Source organism: Mauremys mutica, chromosome 2 (assembly GCF_020497125.1).
Source record: "Mauremys mutica isolate MM-2020 ecotype Southern chromosome 2, ASM2049712v1, whole genome shotgun sequence".
NCBI lineage: Eukaryota > Metazoa > Chordata > Testudines > Geoemydidae > Mauremys > Mauremys mutica.
The window spans coordinates 154,785,452-154,812,862 of record NC_059073.1 but is presented as its reverse complement, the minus strand read 5'-3'; positions in this window follow the sequence as shown (position 1 = coordinate 154,812,862).

Sequence of the window (27,411 nt, the reverse complement as noted above, 5' to 3'; positions counted from 1 at the left end):
TTCCAGGCCTTCAACTGATATGCTCATTAGTTCATTCACATGAGGCAGAAGGTAACTTCTTTCAGAACACAAAATTCTATTCAGTGATGAAAAGGAACACTCAGCTGTAGTTGTTGTGTCTGGGAGTAGCAAGAAACTAATTCCTACGTCTTTCATCCCAGGAAACATAGCACAAAGATCGTGTCAAGCCACTACTGATGATAAAAAAGAAGTTGAAGTCAAATCTTCATTCATTCATCATATGACATTCCACTATGTGTTCAAATTCCCCATTTTTTTCCTGATCACAATGCATTGTGATCCCATTGCTGGAAGTACCTCACTCCACTCAACTGTCAGTGTTTTATATGACAGGCATCTGTAAAAGCTACGTAGAAGTTGAGTAGAATCCAGAAGCTGCTGTTGTAGAGTTGTAAGAATCAAGTCTGTGTTCTTTACTTTTTCAACTGGCTTAACAAACACTTCTTGTCCTCTTCACTTATGGATTCAGTATAAGTGCATTCATTAGTCAACTTCTGGACTGAAGTCTTTGCTTCTTCCAATACCTTTTCAAAGGATCTCTCTCTGATTGATGCAAGTGTAGCTTCTATGACTGGGCAAAGATCTACTACTGTTGTAGCAGATGCCTGGGTGGCATTGTTTAATGACCCAAGTGATTTCAACAGTAGACTTACAAGAGAGAATGGCAATAATCTTCTCTGAACTTAATAGCAAAAGTAGTCCCCTAGATGCTCTACTTAGATCTGTCCCATCTCGGTAGATACTTTCCAAAGCCAGTAATAACAGTTGCAGTAATTTTAAGACAACAGTCAAGGAGCACTCATGAGAAAGCCAGCTGGTTTTCTCAGGTTGGACTAATTTCAACTTCAGTCCCAGTGTATCTTCTATTTTTCCCACATAGTTAGTCCTTTTGGATTATTTCTGAAAAACAAAAAAAAAAGAGTGTTACAAAGACATTACATTTATGGCTTTTTAAATGTCTTTTGAAGATTCTGCAGCTCGTACTAATGCTAGTTGGAGTAGATGGCCTCTGCACTGTGTATTGGAGAGATTAGGGCTATACTTTTCTCTGAGCAAAGCTTGTATTCCACTATCAGCCATCTCTTTGGGGTTCAATTTATGAGCATGTAATTTTTCTAAAATGTGGGTTGTCACAGATGCAGCCTATGAGTTTTCTATAACCTGAGCATCTAGAAGTGCATTTATTGGTCTACCGCTGACATCAAGATCATGTACACAATGATTTAATACTTGATGCCCAATTGCATCATCACTCTATATAAAAACAAGGGTGACAGGAGCGACTGTAACAACTATCGTGGCATTTCCCTTCTTAGCATTATGGGGAAAACCTTTGCCCAAGTTGTTCTGAATAGACCTCAGACCCCTGCAGACAGAATCTATCCTGAATCAGAGTAAGGATTTCAGAGCTGAAAGGTCTACTATCGACATGATCTTCTCACTTAGACAACTACAAGAGAAATACAGGGAACAAAAAAAGTCCCTTTACATAGCCTTCATTGATCTCACAAAAGATTTTGACCTTGTGAGTAAAAATGGACTATTTGTGCTTCTTGAAAAGATTGGAGGTTCCCCCCAGGCTCTTAAGCATGATTTGATCCTTTCATGAAAACATGTACAGCACAGTTCAATACAATGGCTCAGTCTCTGAGGCTTTCCAGATTCGTAGTGGAGTTACCCAAGGTTGTGTACTTGCCACAACTCTGTTTGGGGTCTTCTCCTTGATACTCAAACAAGCTTTTGGTTCCTCAACTGAGGGAATCTATTTGCACACAATATCTGATGGAAAGCTGGTCAATCTTGCAAGACTCAGATCTAAAACCAAGCCTCAAGAGGCCCTTATTCAATACCTCCTCTTTGCTGATGATGCAGCAGTGACAACCCACACAGAAGCTCATCTCCAAAAGCTTATGGACAGTTTTTCCAAAGCCTGCCAAGACTTTGGGCTTACCATAAGCCAAAAAAAGACAAGCATAATGTGACAAGGAGTTGAGGAAGCACCCTCCATCAAGATCAACAACTATGAACTTGAAGTGGTGAAAGAATTCCCATACTTGGGGTCCACTATCACAGTCAACCTTTCACTTGAAACAAAACTCAACATCCACATTGAAAAAGCCACCACAACAATGTCTAAATTGAGTAAGAGGGTATGGCAAAACAAAAAACTGACAGAACATACAAAGATCTGTGTGCTATGCATGTGTTATCATCACACTTGTGTGGGAACGAGACGTGGACCTTATACTCTCAGCAGGAAAAGAGGCTCAACAGCTTTCATATGTGTTGCCTTTGTCTAATCTTTCGCATCTCCTGGAGGGGCAGAGTGACCAACACTGAGGTGCTCAAGTGGGCCAGCATACCCAGCATGCAAACACTCCTCAAACAGAGATGCCTCCGCTGGCTTGGGCATGTGTGCTGAATGAGTGATGGGCGTATCACAAAGGACAACCTCTATGTTAAAATGCCATCTGGAAAAAAGACCCAAAGGATGCCCAACATTGCATTTCAAGGACGTGTGCAAGTGAGACCTCAAAAAAATGGATGACAGGGGATGGATCACTCAATGATTTCCTGTTCTGTTCATTCCCTCTGAAGCACCTGGCATTGGCCACTGGCGGAAGATGTACCATTGGTTTGACCCAATATGGCCATTCTCATGTAAATATAATTATAATATTATAATAATAAAAATGTTTAGTACAGAAACTCCTCAAGATAATGACCTCTCAAGGTAGTGACAGTTTGAGATAACGACCTTGGCAAATAATGAATTTTAAAAACCGTGACCTAATATGAAATGTATATTTATATAAGTTTCCCAGTCACAACTCTAACATTTTGGAGCAAAGGCATTAAAACATAGTCCAACAATCAAATGTTCCTTTAACCAGAACCTCCCTTCTCCCTCCACCACACCCCATTCATAGTTGTTGTCCTTGAGAACTAGAGTTCAGAGGTGCTTTTGTGTGAGGTCACAACTCACTCTGGAGGGTGGGGGGAATAAGGGTCCTTGCTCGTTCCTCCAGCCACTCACCAGGTGCTCCGGCTGTTCACTCTGGCCACTGTTGTTTGTTGTGCCGCTGTTCATGCCACCGCTCCATCACTTTTTGTTGCCACCTGCCACTGTGACCTCTCTGAGTCTGTCTCTTGATGTTCCACCCAGCTCTCAGTGATTTCAGGTCTCAATGGGGGAACCTCACTGCTACTGCAGGCTGGGCAGTCTCTTCCACAGAAACACTGTCCTGCAGCAGGTCTAAGCACTTAGACCAGCTTATCAGTGATTTCAGCTCTAATGGTCACTTAAAAAAATGAAAGACTTTCTATGGAGCCTAATAAGCCCTATCATTAAACAAGGGACAGTCAAACAGTACCTGTGATTCTTAGGCAGAGCCCACACCACCAAGCAAAACACCTGTCTTTCTCTCTTTTCACTGGGATCTGGCCACCAAACCCCCCGCTTAGCAAGTGTAGTTCAGATGAGGCACAAGCAAGTTTTTTACTTTCATAACTGATTTGGCAAGCCCAGAGGTCCTAGGCTGGGCAGTTCATAGCCCCAGATGTGCCAAGGCTCAGCCCTGGCAAGCCCCAGCCCAAATTAAGCACTAAGAGTGACCCCCTCAATCAGGACAGGCTAAGTACAGTTCTGCTGCCATTTACTCTTACAATAAGGATAACAACATTTCATTACCCCCACTTTCAATACTAAAGTGATTTGTAACTCAGCACCAGCCAAAATAGATCACTTGGGCAACACAGCTCTCTCTGCTGGATACCTAGGCAGAGTATGTGTGTTTATATAAATACAGTCTGTTCCCAAAGCCTTTCCTCCTCCAGCCCCCAGCTGTCAGGGGAGAACTCATTCAGACCTTGCTTACAAATCATATGAGGTTAGCCAAAACTAACGCTCAAACATTGTCATAAAAAGCAACAGCTGTGTGAGGAAGCTAGTCTTTGTTCATATTTTCAGACCTATTATTGTTTTTCAGGTACAAGTATTTGATCATATACTGTATATTCTTTTAAAGTGTGTATTAATGTTTCATTTCAACTCAAATTTCCAACCAACGACTAAATCGGCAACACTGCATATATGAAGTTGATCATTGCAGGGGAGGTGATGGGGAAAGTCCTGGGAGATGTACACCTGCTGGGTGTAGGGAAATCCCAGCTCCTCAGTGCCTATGTGATTAAGCACAGTGAAGTGACTAAATAATCCTTCAGTGTTATTCTTGCACATATCAGGATTTCATTTGTGCTCGGCTCTGGCAGGAATTCCTTCAAGATGGGGCATAGGAGGCAAAAGCTATGCATGTCATTTTCTGGATGTTTAAACAAAACCAGCCAGATTTAATTTAAATTAACATAGTCTCATTAAAGTGGAATGGCCTAGGAGTATTTCCAGTGCAAAACACTCACAGAGTTAAAGAACAGACACGAGTTGCAGACAATCAAAGTAATTTTTAATAAAAAAAAAATATTTCACTCTTGTGCTTTTGTGATTAAGCCAGTTATTGAAAACCATATTTTCAAAGAAGCTTGCATAAGCATACAGTTGAGCATATAAGGACACATGCTCCTGCACCCAAACGATTGTCTGTTTTCAAACACATATCTGTGCACTTAGGTCAATTAAAAATTAGGTCCTTAAATATGTGAAGTCAAGGGCTGGTAACACTGGTCTACAATTTTTGAGAAGTCGTCTGCTTCAGAAATAAAATGTGCTATTTATTATGTATTTTGATGTGCTGAATTCAAATATGACAATTAAAACAACTGATTGGCTACTGTTTCTAAGATATTTACGTTTTTACATTTTATGTCTATGTATATTGTGTAGATAGTAGAGTTTTAATCATAATTTGTAAACCTAGGTCTTTTCATGTATTTATGGTTGCTTTACATGATAATATTTCACCTGTCCTGTTTATGTAATACTTTAAAAATCAGCAAAAGGGTTATATAACTAAAATTTATTATGAAACAAAAGGCAAAAAACTATTATGTACATAGTTTAGTCCTATTCAGTATCTACTCGGCGCTTCTTGGCTTGTCTCTTGTATTCATTAAATGGAGCATCTCTTGTCACTGTCCAGCAATAGTCTGCAAGCATTGATGGGCTCCATTTGCCCTGATAGCATTTCTCCATTGTTGCAATGTCCTGGTGAAATCGCTTGCCGTGCTCGTCGCTCACTGCTCCGCAGTTCGGTGGAAAAAAATCTAGATGAGAGTGCAAAAAATGTATCTTTAGTGACATGTTGCAACCAAGGCTTTTGTATGCCTTGAGGAGGTTTTCCACCAACAACCTGTAGTTGTCTGCCTTGTTGTTTCCAAGAAAATTTATTGCCACTAACTGGAAGTCTTTCCATGCCGTCTTTTCCTTGCCACGCAGTGCATGGTCAAATGCATCATCTGGAAGAAGTTCACGAATCTGAGGACCAACAAAGACACCTTCCTTTATCTTAGCTTCACTTAACCTTGGAAATTTTCCACGGCGGTACTTGAAAGCTGCTTGTGTTTTGTCAATGGCCTTGACAAAGTTCTTCATCAGACCCAGCTTGATGTGTAAGGGTGGTAACAAAATCTTCTTTGATTCAACAAGTGGTGGATGCTGAACACTTTTCTTCCCAGGCTCCAATGACTGTCGGAGTGGCCAATCTTTCTTGATGTAGTGGGAATCTCTTGCACGACTATCCCATTCACAGATAAAACAGCAGTACTTTGTGTATCCAGTCTGCAGACCAAGCAAGAGAGCAACAACCTTCAAATCACCACAAAGCTGCCACTGATGTTGGTCATAGGTAAGGAACCTCAAAAGTTGTTTCATGTTGTCATAGGTTTCCTTCATATGGACTGCATGACCAACTGGACTCGTCTTCGATGAATCAATGAACAGTCTCCACTCATCTGGATCGTGAACGATGCTGAGGGCTGCCATCACACCATCGATATTGTTGCAGGCTACAAGATCACCTTCTATGAAGAAGAATGGGACAAGATCCTTTTGACATTCACGGAACATGGAAACCCTAACATCACCTGCCAGGAGATTCCACTGCTGTAGTCTGGAGCCCAACAGCTCTGCCTTACTCTTAGGTAGTTCCAAATCCCTGACAAAGTCATTCAGTTCACCTTGTGTTATGAGGTGTGGTTCAGAGGAGGAGGATGGGAGAAAATGTGGGTTCTGTGACATTGACGGTTCAGGACCAGAAGTTTCATCCTCTTCCTCGTCTGACTCAAGTGAGAATGATTCTGGTGCATCAGGAACCGGCAGCCCTTCTCCGTGGGGTACTGGGCGTATAGCTGATGGAATGTTTGGATAATGCACAGTCCACTTTTTCTTCTTTGACACACCTTTCCCAACTGGAGGCACCATGCAGAAGTAACAATTGCTGGTATGATCTGTTGGCTCTCTCCAAATCATTGGCACTGCAAAAGGCATAGATTTCCTTTTCCTGTTCAACCACTGGCAAAGATTTGTTGCACATTTGTTGCAGCATACGTGTGGGGCCCACCTCTTGTCCTGATCTCCAATTTTGCAGCCAAAATAAAGGTGATAGGCTTTCTTAACCATAGTGGTTATACTGCGCTTTTGTGATGCAAAAGTCACTTCACCACAAACATAGCAGAAGTTATCTGCACTGTTCACACAAGTACGAGGCATCTCTGCTCACTTTGGCTAAACAGAAATGTGTCCTTTGCAAAATCAAACACTGACAAATAAGAGAGCACGACACTGTATGATTTCTAGAGCTGATATAGGGCAATTTGTTCGGCAGAGTGATGTAAGCTTCGTTATGATTGCATCATCCATGACTTCTAGGAATAACACGATGCAATTCATATCATGTATGACGCAATATCAGCTTCAGATTGCATCATTCATTGTTTTGCTTAAAAAGCAAGTAGTGTCCAAACCCAGTCATAGATTTATTCATAGATCCAGTCAAAGATGTATTTTAGTCATTTCTGGTTTAAATTGAGATCCCTTCCCTTTATAACTCACTTATCCTCCACCATTCCCAAGTCAAGGGTCGTATATACTGACCCAATAGCCTATCTTGAAAACTAGAGCCAATCAACAATTTTAAGCATCATTTTCGTTCTCAGTGACCCAGAATTAGTAAAGTTTGACTACATTTATTTCAGAAGCATTTTGGCTGTAGAGCAGTGTAATCACATGGATTGTGACTATGTAAAGGAGTTTCTGTGTCCCACTTACATAGTCTCCTCGGTCCATAAGCACCCGAAGGGATGCCAAAGTTCAAAGTGACCTTAAATGTGTTTCTTTGGATTCACTTGCAGTGAATAATAGAATGGGGTCCGGGCAACTTAGTAAAAGACATTAGAGGTCCAGCCCTTTTTAGAATATATTAGAGGTCCAGCCACATCTGCCGAAGCACAAGGAACAATGCACATAAATATGAGTGTTAAATTCTCACACAGCATTGAAACATCTCAGTAAAATACACCTCTGGTAACATAACAATCATTTTCTCACTGACCCTTGGCAAGCACACATCTCTGCGAACACCCAAAGTGTGGTGAGTGTTGGCTGGGGAGTGAGGGCACTCTACATGGGGGAAAGAGGACTCTGCAAGGGTGGCACTGCAGCCAACTAGGGGAAAAATTCTAACTTCTCCCACACTTTTTCACTGGCGGGAGCCATTGTAGCAGATATCTCACTGCTGAGAGTAAGCAGGGAAGCGAGGGTACATCTACTACACGCTTGTGGCTTTGGCCCTCATCCCTATCGTGCTCCCCTTTGTGCCACTTTGGTCCTGCACAAGTGATTTCCGAATGGCGTGGGAAAGTTACCTACAATGGGAGGAAGAAACGAAGCAGCTCTGCCAAGGAATCTTCGACAGAGTCCCGTGCTTCTGGACGGATTCAGTGGCCTCAAAAACTCACTTAATCCCCAGCGTGACCTTCCTTTCACAGTATAGCAGCAAGAGTCACAGTCTTTTGAGTTACTTTCATCACAGGCCAGAATGGGAGATGGAAAGGGGAAATACCCCACAGTCTTTGTTGTTCCGTAGTGCTCAGTAGGCACGGGTCGGCCTTCTGACTGGACTGAGGCCTGCTTCCCCTCTCAAGGGGATCTCTGTAGGGCATGGAGGGGTGGGGGAACCCAGGCCCACCCTCTACTCTGGGTTCCAGCCCACAGACCCTAATGGAAGCAGCTGTTGGCAGATTTCCCTTCAACACTGAAGCTGATTTGATTCCTCGGGCCACTTTCCCGTGGTCTCCTTTTCCTAGCTTCACCCTTACCTCAGGATACAGCAATGCTTCCTCTCCTCCAGCTCCTTTCACCTGGGCTTCCCTGAGGGAACTGGAAAGGAGAGCTTTTAAGCAGTATGAGTGAGACCTTGATTGGTTCCAGCTGTCTCCATTAGCCTGACAGTTAATTGGGGTCACGTGTCTTGACTGGTCTGGAGTAGCCTTTGTTTGGCTATTCAGGGAGCAGGGACCTGCTCATTCTGAAGCTGATACACCTGCCTTTGACTGCTCTCTTATATTCTTCTGGTCTGAGTCTGTCACAGTCCATATAGACAAATACAGAAATTAACAAAGTACACAAGGACAAATAAGCATATGTACAGTACAGTAATAGAGCTTATTTTATTTTTATGCACAACTATTTTTCAGTAAAAATGCACCTCCCTAAATCCCTGAAGAACCCAGGAAGCAATGCCAAATGCATCAGCTAGAAGCAAAACTGCCAATTTCAGCTGGGGATGTGCTATCAATACTATTCTTGTTTATTTTAAAAATAAGCAAATAATATTTCCCCCAAGCTCCCAAATAGAGCTTGTGAACTGTTTTTAATAAATAATGTATTCAGCGCAATTCAGTCCACTTTACTGCTCTGGAATAAGGGACCAACAAACTAATATCTACAAACTTGTTCCTTATGTAAGTGTGTCCAACAGATGTTGTTTTTTAATACAAACATATTTCAGACCTAATCATGCTGACTATTGCTTTCTTTATTCACTATTACAAACAGTTGTTTGGTCAACTGTCGCATGCATTTTTTACTGATACCTGATTAAGTGACACCCAAATTCACAAAAAGCTTGCAGGATGGCAGTAGAAATATTTTGAACATTAATACTTATATATACACATATTTTCATGAGGATTTATGTTTGTGTACCTAATCACAAGAATATTAATAGTAGTTTCTCTATCTATAAACATTCTTACAAACAAAATTTTGGTTGCATGAGAGTTTGTGAAGAAATGAATCAAAGGAGTCACAAATGTATTTTGCCTAATGCATCCCAATTATATTCTGAAATATTGAGTTAAGATTTTTCCTTGAAACCTAAGTTAAGAGGTTTTGGGGCTGTGATGTAGGCAGCCAGGTCTAGTGGCTGGAGAAGGAGGCAGAAGTTGACCTAAGCATCAGAGCCAGAGTCAGTAGCCGAGCCAAGGGTCAGAGATGGAGTCAGAGACCAGGACCAAGAGTCAGCTAGTGTTCAGTTGTTCAGACAACTTTTTGTGCCTCTCTTTGGGTTTAAATAGGAAGTCCTGGCCGGCATTCCCAGGGTTTCTCTAATTAGGCCCAGTGAAGACCTCCCTCATGTAACTTCAGGTTTCATGGTTTGTCCTTCTTGGTTAATAGGGAGCTTCTAGGTGAGAGCAGTGTGGCAAAAATTGACTGGGAACCCTGCAGACCCAGGGTCATGACAGCACCCATTTGAGGTTGTGCTGGAATGGGTTTCTCGGGGTAGTATTTGTGGAATGACTTGAGTATAGCAGAGGTATGAATGTTTTCTGCTGATTCCCAAGTATGCTCCTCTGGAGCATATGCTTCCTGGCTGATTAGGTACCAGAGTTTTCTCTACTTAATCTTGGAATCTAGGACCTCATGGACAAGGTGGCTGATCCCAATAAGGGAAGGGATTTTCTGTCTATGGTTTGAGCAATGAAATATGAAAAACGTGGATGGATCCCGAGGGAACAAGGAAGGTGAAGCTCAAAGGTGACTGGGTTGATCTGTCATCTGATTCGATAGTGACCAAGGAACTGGTTGTCCAATTTTCAGGAAACCCTAGCCTCATGAAAATGTTTTGCTGAGAGCTGCACTTTATTGTCTACCAAATAAGGGTGACATGGTTGACAGTGCTAGTTTGCATGCCTTTTATAATCTAATTTTGCTTTTTCAAGCCTGTCCCTCAGTGTCTCCTGCATTTGATGGAATTGCTGAACCCAGTCCAAAACTGTTGGTTTGTAGGAAGATGCAGGTAATCCTAGGTGGAACCATGAATGGAACCCATAGTTTTCAAAGGGCTCTGACCTGTGATCTGAAGTTTTGTATTCAAATTCTGCATATGGTAATTGTGAGGACCAATCATCATCATGCAGCTGGTGTAGCATTGTAGGAACTACTCCAAGGTTTGGTTTGCTCTTTCTGTTTGGCTGTTGATCGGAGGATGGCAGGCTGAGAAGGGGTGTGTGTGGACCCCCAGAATTTGCAGTACCTCCCGCCAGAACCAAGATGAATTGAGGGCCATATTGAGAGATACTGTGATTTGGGAGACCATGGAAATGGACAATATGGGTTATCTATAACTGGGATGTTCCTTCAAAGGAGGGTAGGCAGGCATAAGGAACAAATAGGCCATTTTTGTCTATGACTCTCATGATTGTTGTAAACCCATTAGACTCTGTCAGGTCTACAATAAAATCTAACACAATAGTTGCCTATGGCCTAGGTGGGGGTTTCAGGTATAGAAGGGAGACAAATTATATACTGTGTGGTGTCTTGGCATGAGTGCACACATTATAGGAAGCAACAACTGACTTTGTTGTAGAATGCATTTGGAGCCATCAGAAGAAACAGGATATTCAATGTTGCATTTTGAAGTGTCCCAGCTGTCCTGCTAGTGAGAATTAGTGCCATAGTTGTAATGCAGCCCCATGTGGGGGTGTTGGAGGAAAGTAAATATGTCCCTTCATAAACAGGACTCCCTCCTTAATGTCATGTGGCTCTTTGTTTATTGCAGCTAACTCATTGGAAGGTATTCTCAAAGCAGAAACAGAATGGATTAAAGAAAATGAATCCTGTCATACAATGTCATTCAGGAAATTATGGGGTTTAAGTATATGAGATGGTTCCTAGCTTGGACCTTTGGATCAATGTAATATTCCCCCTCTGGGTCAAGGCATCAGCTTTGCCATTTCTAATTCCAGGACAATGGAAAATAAAGTTGAACCGTGAAAAGAATGAGGCCCGGTGAAGTTATTGCTAATTCAGTGCTCTAGCCTTGCACGGGTACTCTACATTTTTATATTTGCTAAAATCCTGGACCAAATGCTGATCTCCTTCAAGGTAATGACACCATTCCTTTAAGGCTGTTTTGATGGCTAAGAGTCCTTTCTCCAGGATTTCATAGTTATGCTCTGTGGGGGTGACTTTCTGGGAGAAATAGGCACAAGAATGTAAAATCTCTCCACCCCAGGTTTTTGTGAAAATACTGCTCCAGTAACCGTACTGGAGGGATCCGCTTCTGCAACAAAAGCCTGCATGGCATCTGGGTGAGCCAATATAGGAGCAGTGGTAAAGGCTAACTTTAACTCTTCAAAAGCATTTCAGTCCTCAGGGGCCAATGGAACTGAACATTCTTATAGAATTGGGTTGTGAGAGGTATGATCTGTTTTGAGAAGTTTGGGATGAATCAACGATAAAAGTTGGAAAAGCCTAATAAGTATTGTAAGTCACTGACATTTTCAGATGCGACCCAATCACAAACAGCTAGGACCTTGTGCAGATCCATCTTAATTCCTTCAGGAGACAGGATAAAAGCTAGGAACTCTATAGCGGTTGACAGAAGGTGCATTTTTCTAATTTAGCATAAAGCCCATGTTGCTGTAGTCTCTCTAGGACTGTCATGATATGGAAACTGTGCTGCTCTGGTTTGTCGGAAAAAAGAAGTATTTTGTCAAGATATACTTCAACATATTAGTCTAATATATCCCGTAACACATCATTGAGGAAATGCTGGAAAGTGGCTGGGGCATTCAATAGACCAAACAACATTACTAAATAATCAAAGTGGCTATAATATGTCCTAAATACCATTTTCCATTTATCACCCTCTCTAATATGCATGAGATTGTATGCCCCTCCACCCCTAAAGGTCAAACTTTATAAATATTCAGGCATTCCCCACACAATCCAATATAGGCCTGAGATTTAACTCACTCCATACTAAATCAGCCTTGGGTGAAAGTCAGGGATTTCACCACTAAAATTAAAAGGAAAAAAAAAGCTCCCCTGCTGCTAAGGTGCCCCCACCTCAGGAATGCCCCTAACAAGAGTTATAACACCAGAGGTTGTAAAGCAGAGACACCCAGGTGCTAGGAAGTTTAGGAGGAAAAAGAAAGACACCAAGAATTGGTAAAATAGATTAGATAAACTCTGACCAGTGAATTTATGCTGACCATCTGCACAAACAAAGAAGGTCATCAATAAGATACAATTTGGGTATGAGAGATAAAATATAAAAAGAGTTGAGCTGGGAGGAGAAAACATAGATCCCAGTGCGTGATTGGTTAAATTTTGTTACCTAACGTTACTGAATAATGTGATAGGTTTAGTGAAGTTAAAGAAGGCAGCTAGTTTTACCAATATAATGTAATAAAAGCAATGCTCTTTGGGAACCATCTCAACTGGACTTTAACATCAAGCTGCTAGAACTCTGACCCGCTCCATGACCGTGACGTGCAAAGGCATTGCCGAAAACACCCAGAAAAAAGAATCCTGACTGGCTATCAGGTGAATTTTGTTTGTGTATTGGGAGTGGTGAGCATAAGAGATTTGCTTGGTATATGTATTCTCTGTGTGTTGCTAATAAATAGATGTTTAGAGCACGGCTTTGTAAGGCTCTCTATCTGGGAAAAGGTCCCATAGACCTGTAGAGCCCTGAGCCCCATAGGAAAGGGAAGGTACCTAAATTGACTAGGACACATCTTGAGCCCTTAGTAGGTTATAGGTGGGGTGCCCTAGATTTTTTGCAGGTAACAAAGCAGTCATCACCGACATCTCAAGAAGTAGGGACAGACAGTATCAATTCCTGGTTGTGACTTGATTCAAGGCTCGGTAATCTATACAGAGCTGGAGGCTGCCATCTGTCTTCTTAACAAAGAAGACTGCTGCTCCAATTGGCAATATTGATTTATGAATGAACCCTTTTGCTAGGTTTTCTTGGAGATAATCTTATAATGCTGCTAATTTGGGCTCTGACCTAGCATACATTTGCCCAAAGTGAACCTGCACTCCTCGTTGCAAATCTATTGGGAAATTATAGGCTGGATGTAGTGAGGAGAATATCTGTGTTTTTCTTTTCAAACATATCAGTGATGTCTAGGTATTTATGGGGAGTTCTGCCATAGGGTCTGAGAGTGTAGCTGTCTGGACAGCCATTCTTATCTGAAATTTTCTTGGATTGGAGGTTAGATCAATGTTGGCTTGTCTCCAGCAGCATCACTAGTAAAATTCTGAAGGGAATCTGATTTCTTGTGTTCACCAGTGGATGAGGGGGATCATGGAGGACCAGAAAGAAGATCCCAAGATCAGTGCAAATTGCAGAGACTGTTACCCCAAATTGCAATATTTCCTGGTGCTCCTGGACAAAGACTTACCATGAAACTATTCTGGCAGTGGAGTCAAGGGATCCAGCTCAGGGGCAGATACCGTGGGTCATAATCACAGCATTGTGATCTTGATGCAGATTTGGCTCACCTGCTCCCACAAACAGATGGTGCTCATTGGTCAATTATGCAATTCAAGGGTGTAGTGCTTGGTTGTTTTCCAGGAGGTAGGCAGTACACTCAGAGAACCCCATTTCTTCTCAGAGCTGAGGTTGACCAATTGCCTCCATCCTCATTTCTTTCCTGGGCTCACTTCCTGGGGTAGTGGTTCATACAAAGCATCAGGGTCAGGACATAGGCAGCCAGGTCTAGAGGTTGGAGTTGGGAGTCAGAGAGTCAAACCAAGAGTCAGAGCCAGATTGAGAGATCAGGGACAAGGATTGGGAACGAGGCAGGAATACAGATCAAAGCAGGGATGCAGGGCTCAGGTTCAGGCAAGAAGACAGGGTCCAATATGGGAGCCAGGAGAGCCCAGTTGTGCAGAAAACTTCCTCTTTGGGTTTAAATAGGCAGGAAGCCCTGACCAATCAGAGTTCCCTGTGTTTCTCCAATCAGGCCCAGGGAAACCCTCCCTGATGTAATTTCAGGTTGCATGGTCACTTGAGCTTGGTTGGCTAGTAGCAAGATGCTACGTGAGAGCAGGGAGGCCACAGTCAACTGGGAACCCTGAGAACCCAGTTCAAGACTTGAAGGGTTGTGACAAGAGGACTGAGTCAACTATGTGCTCTCTGCTAAATGATGCTGTAACGGGGTCAGGACTCACCACCTCTGGCAACTTCCCTGCAGCCTGGCAGGTAACTGGGCTGGAGTGCTCCTCTGCTCCCCCGAGCCTGCCCAGCACTGCTTTGTCCAAGGTACTACCTCCTTACCTCAGGAGCCAGTCCTCCTCCCATGCTAGTCAGGGAGACACTGCCCTCTCCTTTGCTAGGCAGCCTTTATATAGGGCCTGGTTGGCTGCCTCTTTCTTTGCCCTGATTGGCTCTCCACAGGCCTTGGTCGATTGGCTGCTGGTCTGTGCGGCCTCTCTGGCCTGTTCCAGCCCCTTTTCTCATGGAGTGGGGCAGCTGCCCCACTACAGATGCATATTGCCAATTTAAAATAATCAGCTACTGGAGAATATGCTACTCTACTGTTTCTACTTGGGCATGAATTTGGCTTTTTCTCATCAGTTAAAATGGGCTAATTCCTCAGCTGCTATAAATCAGCTGTATATAAAAAGCTTCAGCAAAAATCAAACTGTTTCATCAGAATATGAGTATAAAAAGGTAGTTCGCAGAGATAGAAGGCTGGCAAGCCCATTCCTTCAGAAAGTCATGTTGCTGGTTTTCCAAATTCTGATGAGAGGGGCATAGTGTTTTTTTCTCCCATAAAGTAACAAGTACCTTGTTCAATTGTTTGGAAATCTTGGTGGGGAGCTTCACCATTAATAATCCCAGACTATAAGTAATTTTAGGACATATGTTCAATTTAGCAAATTAAAGCTCCATGGACAGTTTCATAAAACTGTGAGTTTATCCAAACAAGACACATTTAAATCAGCTGAACCAAACCAAAATATCTTGTGTTCAGGTTCATGAGACTTATTGGTACAATATGTTGGTATTTGCAATTGCACCACATCATCAAATCACAGTATCATCCAGAAAAGGACATCCCCAGCAGACAGGTGGAAAGATGATTAGTCACATGGGAAAAAAGCCAGCAGAGGAGAACATTCATGTACTCAGGAAATGGTATTGTTTCCCTTTTTTCTGAGCACCAGAAGATTGCATAGCCTTGTAGATAAGTTTCCTGGAAATTGGTGATACACGGGCAAGATATTTCCTAGTGTAATTTCAAAATGTGCACAAGTCCTGTTTACCTGAAACATGTGCTCACAAATGACACACATATAATGGTGATAATTAAGTGAGCTTAAAATGCATTTGGGTCAGAGGTGTCATGGATGAACGAGGCATTTCTCAGATGAGTAAATTCTTCAACCTTTTACTGTTTACTATATAGCTTATGCAGTGCTGTAAACAAACTCTAAATACCTTCCTATTGGTAATTTAAAATTTATTCCTTATCACAAAAACTGAAACCATGGTTGATTGTTCCCATTACAGCCGCTTATTCCTTTAATTAAAGTTTGACATTTTGAAGTGCAAATGGAGAAAGATTCTTACCGTATGTCAAAAAAATAGTGTAGAAGGAAAGGTCTACAGAGAGAAAGAGAGGTTAAAAAGAAAAGCTTGCAGGCATTGCTTGTTAAAGTTAGCCATATAATTACAATTATCTTACATTCAGTAACTGATTAACATTTTCCTGGCTCACAAATGGCTGTGAATGGTGAGGTAAGACATCAACTAGGATTGCTGCCTTTGTATGAAGCAAACCCCAATCATCCACATGTATTCTTATCAATATCTACAGTCAACCCTAAAAAATCATGCATATAAATGTACTGGTCCAGCTACAAATTCTACTCTCATCTTCTTACTATGATGATGATAATGAAATTATATATATATATATATATATTTTACTCACATGTCAAAAAAGTATTTAATACAAGGAGAGAGCAAGTAGAATTTTGCATTTCTAAGTTATCAATACTGTGGCTAATCTGGGATCTTCTGTTGAGTTTGATTTCCATTGCTGATTGCTAGCATGAGGCCCTACGCTGTTCAGCTGGGCTCCGATTTTGGTTGCTTTTAGGCTAATCTTCTGTAAGGGCAACAAAATCAGGATGCCTTTTGCTGTCTTCTCTGTAGTTCTGCAATCTCTGCTCCACTAGTGTTCAGAGGACACCAATTAGTGGAGCCTCCTGTCCTCTATGGCACTTGTTGCTGCTTTATCCCTTCTACTGCTGGCAAGCAGAGTGAAAGAAAGCAGTTTCTATGCTGCAGGAAGGCAAGTTGTGCCATGGTAGCCGCCAGTCCATATTTTCTTTTAGCGACAGCTCAGTCCCTTTTTCTCACTGATTCTGTGTTGCTCACTCTCTCTCCTTTTTCTAGCAGGTCGTCTTCAGCCCCAGTAAACTTCCCCCAACAAACCCCTCCTGCCGTCAAGGAATAATGGTCTCAAGTTGCAGTGGGGGAGGTTTAGGTTGGATATTGGGAAAAACTTTTTCACTAGGAGGATGGTGAAGCACTGGAATGGGTTACTAGGGTGGTAGAATCTCCTTCCTTAGAGCTTTTGAAGGTCAGGCTTGACAAAGCCCTGGCTGGGATGATTTCGTTGGGAATTGGTCCTGCTTTGAGCAGGGGGTTGAACTAGATGACCTACTGAGGTCCCTTCCAACCCTGATATTCTATGATTCTTCTGCCGCTCTCTGCAAACCCACAAACAGCAACTATCTCCCCACTTAGCTACTTACAGCCTCCCTCCATATTTCCAGTCCAGAGTCATAAGCCCCAGTACTCACAGCCCCATTCAGCTCTGGGTCCAGCTCTGGTTTGTCCTTCTCAGGTGATTCCTCCCTGGCAGAGAGTGCTCCTGGCCTGGTGTGTCTCCAGTTGGCTATTTGGTCCCTCCAGGCTTTGGGCTGGTTCTCGCCTGCTTCACTACATGAGGGCCTGCTCATGGTAGACCCAATTGTCTGGAGCTACAGACATACACACCCTGTTGCTCTCCCTCTCTCCACACCTCTCACACAACCAGCACTTCCTCTGCCTCAGGACAAGGTTTTAAGGGGGCCATGTTCTCTACCCCAAGCAGACTACAATATAGAGGTATGTGTATGTGCACGTGAAGATAGTGCCTTGACTGATGTGAAACATGGATTTAATGCTACTGTATTCTTAGTTTTTTTTTTCATTCCAATGTGCCTCAGTGTCCTTTAAATGAACAATAGTTTTTTGGCTTTTGCCAAAGGTTTCCTGAGTCTGATGAAGCTTCGAAATATACAGTTCATGAGTAGCTACTGGGCAAACTATTATTATGCTTTGTTCACAAATTCTTGCCTCGGGAACAAAGAGATCTCTCGAACTGGTGTCAGCAGAACGACTACTCTTTTCAGTAAAATAAATAATAAAAAAAAAATCTGTGAGGGATTTCCCTTGCTAACAGAGAAAAATACAGTACTACATGAAACCAAGATTTTGTAGTGCTTATTCATGATGTGTTCCATGTCATGCTATTAGGTATGCAGGAAAAGGTCTGAGAAATTTTATAGAAATCCTTCAAAGAATCCCACATCATCTATAATATCATCCTAACTGCACCTCTGGGACCCAGCCAGGGATGGGTCTAGGTTTTTTTGCTACCCCAAGCACGGCAGACAGGCTGCCTTCGGTGGCTTGCCTGCGGGAGGTACCCCAGTCCCACGGCTTCGATGTACCCGCCGTCAAATTGCAGCCAAATCTGCAGGACTGGTGGACCTCCGTCAGAGGGACTGGCAGTGCGCCCCCCGCGGCTTGCCGTCCCAGGCACACACTTGGAGCGCTGGTGCCTGGAGCCACTGCTGGACCCAGCATTTTAAGGCCCCAATTCAGCAAGATACTTGAAGGATGTGAGTAGTCAAACTACTCAAATGTCAAAGTTAGTCATGAGCTAAAGTACCTGTCTGAACTGGGACCCAAATGAGGTCAATCTCACATATGTTTCAAAAACTTTATGGATTCCCCATGGTTAGCAGAACAAGTCTTTACTTTTTACAGCTGTTTAGGTGCTATTCGGGTGGGACTCTGGAGATCTAGATTTAGTTTCTGCCTTTGCAACAGACTTACTGTGTGAATTTGGGCAAGTCACTAATGCCCATGTTTGTAAAGGTATTTAGAAACTGCTATGCTTAGTATTACAACTGATTTAGGAAGTTAAATCTCATTTTAAAAATGATTTAGTCACTCAGGATCCTAAATCCCATTGACTGTCCTAAATCAGTTTGGCGTTGCAACACTGAGCACAGCAATGCTTAAATACCTTTAAAAGTCTGGGCCTTAATCATTTTTTCCATCTGTAAAGTAGGATAGTAACATTTTCCTATCTCTAAGGGTATTGGGACAATAAATTAATTCATGTTTGTATAGCAGTCAGATACCACACCGATGAGGCCATATAAGTACCTAGATAACTAGTTATTGAAATTCTTAAACAGATCGGGTTGGTCCCCATTTTATTTAATTAATTAATTTAATCAATCTAAAGGATGGGAATAATTGCTAGTGGTATTTCTGGAATATTTATTGCAGTTATTCATTTTAAGCTGCTTAAACTTTTAAATTATTGTCTCCTTTGTCTACTAAAACATATTTGTCCATGTTTCCTTTTTTGGAAATCATTGACTTAACATGCTGCTTTGTAGTCAAGCCATCTTTTCCAGCTACAGCTGCATTTTTCATTTAATACTTGTAAGCAGTGACATACCTTCACATTCTTTCTTGGACATCCTGTGGATACATGTACAGGACTTATCTCAGTTTTGCCAGGTTATTCTAGAAACTTATCAACTTGACCAGCCTTTGTGAAAACAATCAATGCAGCTGCTGTTTTAGAGGATCAATAAAATATATTACTGTTACATATGCAGATAGATGTTTTCTTGGGCTGTGATTTAATCTTTTCTTATGATTTAAAACTTTAAATACATACTGTATTATTGATTTACATTTTTCCCCATTTGAAAGCACACAATGTGCTGCACAGGAATTTAAATAGAAAAACATTTTTCTTAGTTTAAACAACTGCGAGAACAAAACTGGTACAGTATCTTGCAGGATTTTTTTGTTTTACTTTGTAATAGCTGGGATCTATATCTGTCTATCTGTCTATCTATCTGTCTATACACACACACATCTTCCTGGAAAGAATATAATATGACTAAGGTACAATTTCAGACTTTGTATGTATTCATGCATATTAAAATGTGTGGCTTATTTACAAACATAATTGTAATAATTGCATGTGCAGTTGTGGTAAGTGCATGCATAAACAACCAGATGTGCTCAATTAAAACAATTTGCGTGTGAAATTGTGTATGAAAATTAGGCTCAGGAATGCATTTGCATAGTTCTGAAATCTAACTAAATGGCCTGGGACAACATGAGATAGAGAAATAGCCAAAGACAGGAAGAGAGTATGTGATATGTCTGAAGACTGTATAGTAGCTTATAGAGACAATCCACATTTTATTTTAACTTATGGCAGCTGCACTACAAAACTTGGATCAATACAGTTACCTTTCCAAGGGACAAAGTTGCCCTCTGGCTTGTTTTTATTCTATACAGGAGGCAACAAGACATTTTGATTGATAAAGAACATTTTATGGTACTGACCAAAGTATCCTATGGTAAAAAAGGATCTATTATACTTTATACAACAACAAACTTTGAAATACTGTCATTGAATGTTTGTAGGAACTCATTTTTAATTAAAAGATCTTTTTTAAATTGAACCGACACGCACAAGCTATTTTCTTTGCTCTGTCTGCTGACTTGTACCGCCTGAAAAAATTAAAATCTACACCTTTTCCCTCTTATCTGAGTGAGGATTTACATTAGAATAGGAAGGAAATAGATGTATACATCACAACAACAGAAGTGTTGCATTTTTACAGTGTAGCCTGACAGTCCAATGACCAGCTGGCCTAATGGTCAGGCAGTGGCCTTACCATTTCTTCCAGCCTAGTCATCGCAGAGCAGGCCCCAACCAAGTTGTACGCAGCAGGTCTCAATCCCTCCTGAGTTTCCTTATCACTTCCCTTAGGGTTCCATTTCTACAGAGGAGCCGGGGGACAAGGTAAGGGGAGCCAGGCCCATCCACTACACTGAGTCCCATCCCAGGGCCCTGGGAGTTTGTCAAAGCATCCAGACCAGTTATTGGTCCAAGTTACATTCTCCACTGGTGGCATATCCTACCACAGTGGAGCTCTTCTGTTTGGGCTGCAGCCACTTGGTCTGTTAATATCCTGTTCAAGGCAGCCTCTTTTAGAGCTTTCAACTCCCCAAGCGGGGTGGTGTGGTGGAGGGGGGAGACACAGATCCCTACTGCTAGAACAGCCTTAACAAAGCTGTAGCCATACCTATCTCAGCTCCAAGCACCACCCTTGCTTCCTGGTGCAGCCTGTAACACCTTCACCCCTTTCCATGGGTTATCAATGTCCTTTTGAACTATTCCTCCCTCTGAAGCATGCCCTGCACCTGCTGATGGCTGGAGCCTCCCTAGTCCAACATTACTCTATTTCTTGCCCTGGTAAACATGGGGTCTGTAGACCCCATCACATACAAGTGACTCACTAATGATGTAACTCTTATATGTTTTGCTAATATCAAGAGCACTGCATCCTTAGCAGAGGACTGGGTAAATAGGAGGTAGAAATGGAATAAAACAGAAACAGAACAGAGACCTGAGCAGAAAAGAGAGAGGGTTAGAGTCTGAATATAAACCCTCCCTCCATCCATTACTTTTGTCTTATGAAAAGAAAATAAAGGAAAGAGTCAGCCTGATGACACCCGGTATGAATTGTCTCTTGACCTTGTGAATTGATCCGCATTCCAATCTATGAATTTTGTTTGACCTGCCAAAAAAGAATGCAAATACCCGTCTACAATTCTATTTACCTGAGGATATACCAAGATATCTTTGATCCTAATTAATTGTAAATGCCCTAAGTTCTGCCACATATTTGTATGTTTAACAAGCATTCTGCTTGCTATTGCCCTATTGTAGGGATTTCTACCATTTTAAAAAAAATCATACTCTTGCTTTGACTGTTCAGCAAGCCAGGCCAGTCCATCAGCATTAGGTCTAAAGAAATGTAATGATCCCAAAACTGTTACTTGTGCACTCTCCTACCTCAAAAACCATTAGGGTTCCATTAAGATGTCTCAGGGACAATGGGAAAGCAAAGGATAACTGGGGTTCTGGGAGTAAGGTAAACATCTTACTGCTGGCATTTCACTGATGTTTTGTTTGCTTTATTAATAATTCCCCTTTACCTTGTCCCCTCCCTACAAATAAACATTATGCCTTTGTGCTTTGTACATGGATTTACTATATCTGTTCTGATTGATTCAATCTCTTTTCGGAGGGCTGTGTAATCCTTACTGTACACTCAAAGCACTCGCAGAGGCAGCATGTACATGCCCTGATGAAAGCTGGAGCCATAATAAAAAAGATCACTGCTATGTTTTATATCAAGTTCTGTTGCCAATGGCAAATAGCTCTACAAAGTCAATACCACCCCAACTAGTGGATCCAGGTATCTCACACGCAAGGAAAGTGGCAGATAGTGAATCAAAGATTACATGAGTTTTAATTAAAGTTCTTATCCTGTAGTCCTATCATTTAGAACCCAGAGCTTGGCAAAACTGTGAATAGCTTTTTGTGGGATAGAGGTAACTATCTGCAATTTCAGGCTATAGAATTATGCAGAGCAAACCTTCCCTTCTTGACACCTACAAACACCCCATCCAAAGTATTTATGGTAGTTCTCCTAGTTGTAGACTAGCTCACCTATTTGGGCATTCAGATAAATGTGGCTGTCAAAAGTCTCTTTAAACATAATATAGATTTGCTGTTAAAACATATGGTGTTATATCTTAATAAATGTTCTGTCTGAATTCCACTAGCATAGATACATTCTTTCTACCTATAACTTCACTGCTGCCATATGTTTCAATTGGATAAGCCATTTATGATGCCTAGTCCACTGTTGGAGTGAACAATTAAGGAGATCTAGCATTTTGTTCCCAAAATGGCTATGAAGTGAATATTTTGTATGTATTGAAAAGGTTTATTAATTTGATTTTAATTAATGTGTTTTCTGGATCCTTTAGTATAAAGTGTGCTATAGTCAGTTGGCATAAATTAATATTAGGCCAAGTAAACAAATTAACTTTCCTTAGATTACCTTGAAAAGATCACTGCAGAAGTGTGTATAATTTATGAAATTTCCCTTGTGAATCTTGCAAAATGAGTGTTCTAGAGTTTTTCAACAAATTCATTGTAATACATGCAATTGTTTTCAACATTCTATTCCACTACATTTTCCTCTTTCTTTCCCTCCCCCACTGTCCATCCACATACCAAATGTGCAATGCCCTGGGCAGGAAACTGGTTTTGCTATTCAATCCTCATTAGAAAATTGTCAGATGAGTGGTTATAAATGGTTCATATTGAAGAGCTAGCCAGTTTTACATTTGCCAACACCTCCAAGTATGTGACTGGGAATCAATATTACTGTTGAAAAATGGCATCCAAGTTGTAAAACTGTTCCCATATATTTCAAACAAATGCTCTCCACCCTCTCACTCTTATTTTCTTCTGCACCAAAGTCCTATTGAACTCCTCCTTAAAGGTTTCTGTGGGCTGGTGTGCAGGGTTCTGCGTGTCTCTCCTTGATTCAGCTGGGCAATTATAAGATCCAAGAATTTTGAGAAAAGGGGGCTTAATTCAACTTGCTCTTATACACAGAGTACTTGGTCACTCCTGAATTCCACACTCTAAAGGGGAAAAAAACATGATTTTTTCCGGTTTGATCCTCCCTCCTTTTATAACATATGAATGCCTGGGTCTCCTCCCTGTCTCCTCATATGGCAACTGTGTCAATGCCTCACATATCAACTAATTTTTGATTCTCCAGTTTCTTTTTGGCTCTTGTCATCTTGGTTTGTTCCCCACTCTTGTATGCATTTTCTGGTTTCCTCTCCTCACCTTCTGACTCTTTCCTCATTCTCTCCCTTTCTTTCTCTCTCCGTCTCAGTTCTCTTCCTCTCTCCCCCAGTTTTCTCCTCCCCATCTCTGTTTCTCACTTCAGTACTCTCACTTCCCCCTTCTGTCACTAATGCTGTCCTTCCTGCTCTTTCTCATTATCTGTTCTGCAGTCTTCCCTTCCCCGCCGGAAAAATCACGGCCGGCCATAGCTGTTTGCTTGTTCCTTTTTGTCCCCTTTGACGAAGAGACTTTCTCACCATGCCTCCATATCTCATCTTCCTCTGTCTCCTACTGCTAGTGCTACGCCCTCTTGCTCTTCGACTGTTCCCACATTGTGCAAGGAACAGCACCACGTAATACCAAAAAGAGGACGGAAAAGGAGAGAACATAGGGTAGAGGGCAGAAGCAACAACACCCTGAGAGAGAACAGAGAAAGTGTGGACCCCAGCCCATATGGATTGAGTACCATCACTATTGCCTGCAAGGTATACCCCCCACGCTGAGAAACTTTGTAATAGACTATTTGTCAAACCCAACTACTTTCTGGTGAATTTATTTTTAAATGTGGTGTTGTAGCTGAGCTGATCCCAGAATAGGAGAAAGACCTGAAGCAGAGCTCTATGTAGATCAAAAGATTCTCTCTTTCACCAGTTGGTCCAATAAAAGATATTGCTTAACCCACCTTCTCTCTGTCTCTCTCTCTTTAAAGGATGTACCAAAGGACCGAGATAGGACTTAACTTATGAATCCTAAAAAGGCTTTTCTCAGCCAGCTCTAACTCTCTCTTTTTTCCCGAAAGTTCATTCAGTCATTTGTCTACCTAAATTGGAATTAATGACACCCAACAAGTGCAGCTACCTGGGCGAGTTAGAACAATAGCACCACCCCAAAGGTGTACTGTACTATTGCAGTGATAACCAAGGTAAGTTTTAGGATAGTGTCTTTAACTAATAAGAAATAACTTGTAAAGTAAGTACTGAATCTGTAAACATCTTTCCTATGCTAATTTACTGCTGTAATTTAGCCTGGCTGTATTCTCTGCCTTGTTATGTACAGCTGGTCCCTGTATATGGAAGTGCTCTAATGAAGAGACCCACAGGGTGTGTGGCAAATTTAAAATTCCTGCTGAAGATTAATCCTTTATGGCATAACAGAGTTCTAGAATTTGACACCCCAACACAATACTTGTTCATATCTTGGATTATTGCAAATAGAATAATATTGGCCTTTGATCATTTCCATTTTCTTCCACCATCATTCACATCCCATTTTAAAAACTGATCTCAACTCTTTCAACTGTAACAAAGTGTTATTTACCATTAAAATAAATGTTTTGTGTATAGGCACTTTCTGCTAGCATGCCCATACCACGTTCCTCCAATAAACATATAATAAAGACTAACACATTTTAAAAAAAGCAGCTTAACTGAATCTGGAACTAGAGACTATGAAAATAGATGAAGGTTGTTCTACATTATTTTCCCTTTTGTGGTCATTATAATCCTAGAATATGAGGGTTGGAAGGGACCTCAGAAGGCCATCTAGTCTGACCCCCTGCTCAAAGCAGGACTAATCCCCAGACAGATTTTTTACCCCAGTTCCCTAAATAGCCCCCCTCAAGGATTGAACTTGCAACCCTGGGGTTAGCAGGCCAATGCACAAATCCCCGCTGCAGTCTAATTCAAACATGCTATGGATTTCTTTTACTTTTAATATTAAATCTGTTTTCCCTAGGATTAGCATGCTTGGAAATTACAATTTTCTTCTTCTGTCTTTACCCCCATCAAATTTGGTGCCAGTTCAACATAGTTTTTGGCTGGAGATTGATTAAAAGCCACAGATACACTGAGTCTCCCCTATTCTAAACCAACAGAGAAGGGTGGGAGGACTGAAAGTAAAAGACTGTTATTCCAGGTAATACATGCAAATAATATGTAAAGAAATCAGAAGAACTGGAACAAAAAAAGTAGAAGAATCCCTGCTAATACGAGAGTTGGTTGAGTGAAGGGAACAGGCCTGGTGATACTAGGATTGTGTGGTCAGTTAAAATACAGCAACCTAACTGGTCAGCTGCAGTTCACTGGTAGAGTCATCCCTAGGTTTCACAGTGTTGGGTGAGGAGCCGATTCTGCTTCACAGTGTTAGAGGGGGCCAGAGAGAGGGGCCCAAACCAATGAATTCAGATCCAAATCTGGATCCCACCCTTCTCCCAAAGATCACGGGGGCTGGGGGCTGTGCCCATCTCCAGTAGATAATGTGATGATAATATTACAGCAGGAAAGAAAACTCACAATTAACATGTGATCTTCATGCCCTAGGTAAATCCAGTGAGTTTCTTGAATATACTAAGAAGGGAATAGCATAGATGGCTGTCCACTGTTTAGCTGTGTGGGCTCTTTCCCTGTGGTTGTGCATGAGGGAAAGAGAAGACTTCAGCATTTTCCTGAGTGGTATGTCATTAATGCCACAAATTCAAATCCAGATTTCAAACACTGAAAAAATCAAATGTGAATGGATTCAGGGTTGTAGTGTGACCAAAATCTGTGTACTTTCTCTCAAAGTTTCTTTCCAATCTGCTTTTTTCCCCTTCTTGCTCATCTCTTGTGCAGTTTTCCTTCTCTGATCATTTTTTATCCTTTTCACATTAACAAAAGTCACTTTGCCTCTGCTTCCTCTTCATCTTGCATGCCTTTATATTCTAAGCTGCTCAAGGGATAGTCTCTGTATCTGTGTTTGTTATGTTACCTAGCACAATGGGATGCCAAATGGGGTTGTGATCTATAGGTGCTTTTGTAATAGAAATAATATTCCTAATAATTGGTATGGTGGCTGGATGGGAGAACAGACATGAATAGCATATTGCAAAGAGATCTCTGTGAAAATACATCAAATTAACTGCTTAGCTACAGTTCAGATAGAGGTATCACTGGCTAATTACATTGGGGATGGTGCATTTTTCCATTACTGTGTTTCAAGCCTCTGTCCAGGGGACTCAGGCTGGGAAGGCAAAGGCTCTGGCACAATCAGCACCTAGCTATGGTTGAATATTTTAACTCTAATAATGACAGTTCTTTCCTCAAGCCCCATAAGGTGATAAAGCATCCAGAAAGAGAGAGAGAGAGAGAATGACAGGCAGACACTGCAGACCATCAGGGAAGCCCAGGAGACCCCATAGAGCAGTTCAGAGTTTGCTTCTTTGCAAGATGTGGGGGTAAGACAACGATTGAGGTTTTTTTTTTCTTATTTAGGGCCAAGTTCTGAACCCTGACTCCCACTGCTGAGCAGTTGCTCACCCAGATGGAACCATTGTCTCCAGTGGGACTGCTTGTGAGATAGAGCTCACCATGGTGAATGATTTCTCCACTGTCTGGCCCTTTGTTCATTTGGGGATTGTAGCGGGATGGTCACCCGCTCCTGGCCTGAAAGGGGTTAAAAGCCAGCCCTTGGAGAGGGCTAGGGTTGGGGCTAGGAGCCTTAGGCTGGGCTGATTGGGAGGCAGCCTCACTGTGGTCACACCCCAAACAGACTCAGCTGCCCCTATAAAAGCCAGGGAAGCCAGAGGCAGATGCACAGTCTCTCACTAGCTGTAGAGGGAGATGAGATGGACCATGCCACACCAGTGGAGCAGGGCTGGGGAAAGGCAGAGGAGCTGGGGAGCTCCAGCCTGGAAAGCCCCAGGCTGTGGACTAGAAGGCCAACAGGCACTGGGGGTTGTAGAGGGCAGCCTGGGGTAGGTAAAGGCAGCATGTCCAAACCCAGCCTTGCTGGTGATGAGTAGGCTGATACTTCAGTCTGCCCCAGGGCATGGGGGCTAGGCAATGACTGGCAGTAGCCTTATACTGAGGTTAGGTGGGGATAGTGGGTGGGGGAGACCCTGAAACTGTGGGGGGTTTGCCAGAGGGCAGAACCCAAGATAACAGGGCACTGGGTCTGGGAGGGACATGAGGGCCAAGTAGCAGCAGGACACTGGCCTGCAGAGGGCACTCTGGAGGCTGGACAAGCTAATTCCCCAGAGACAACCAGCAGGAGGCACCGCAGGGGTGAGTCCTGCATGCTTACAGGATGGACAGTAGTTTGGTACGTGTTTGGAAA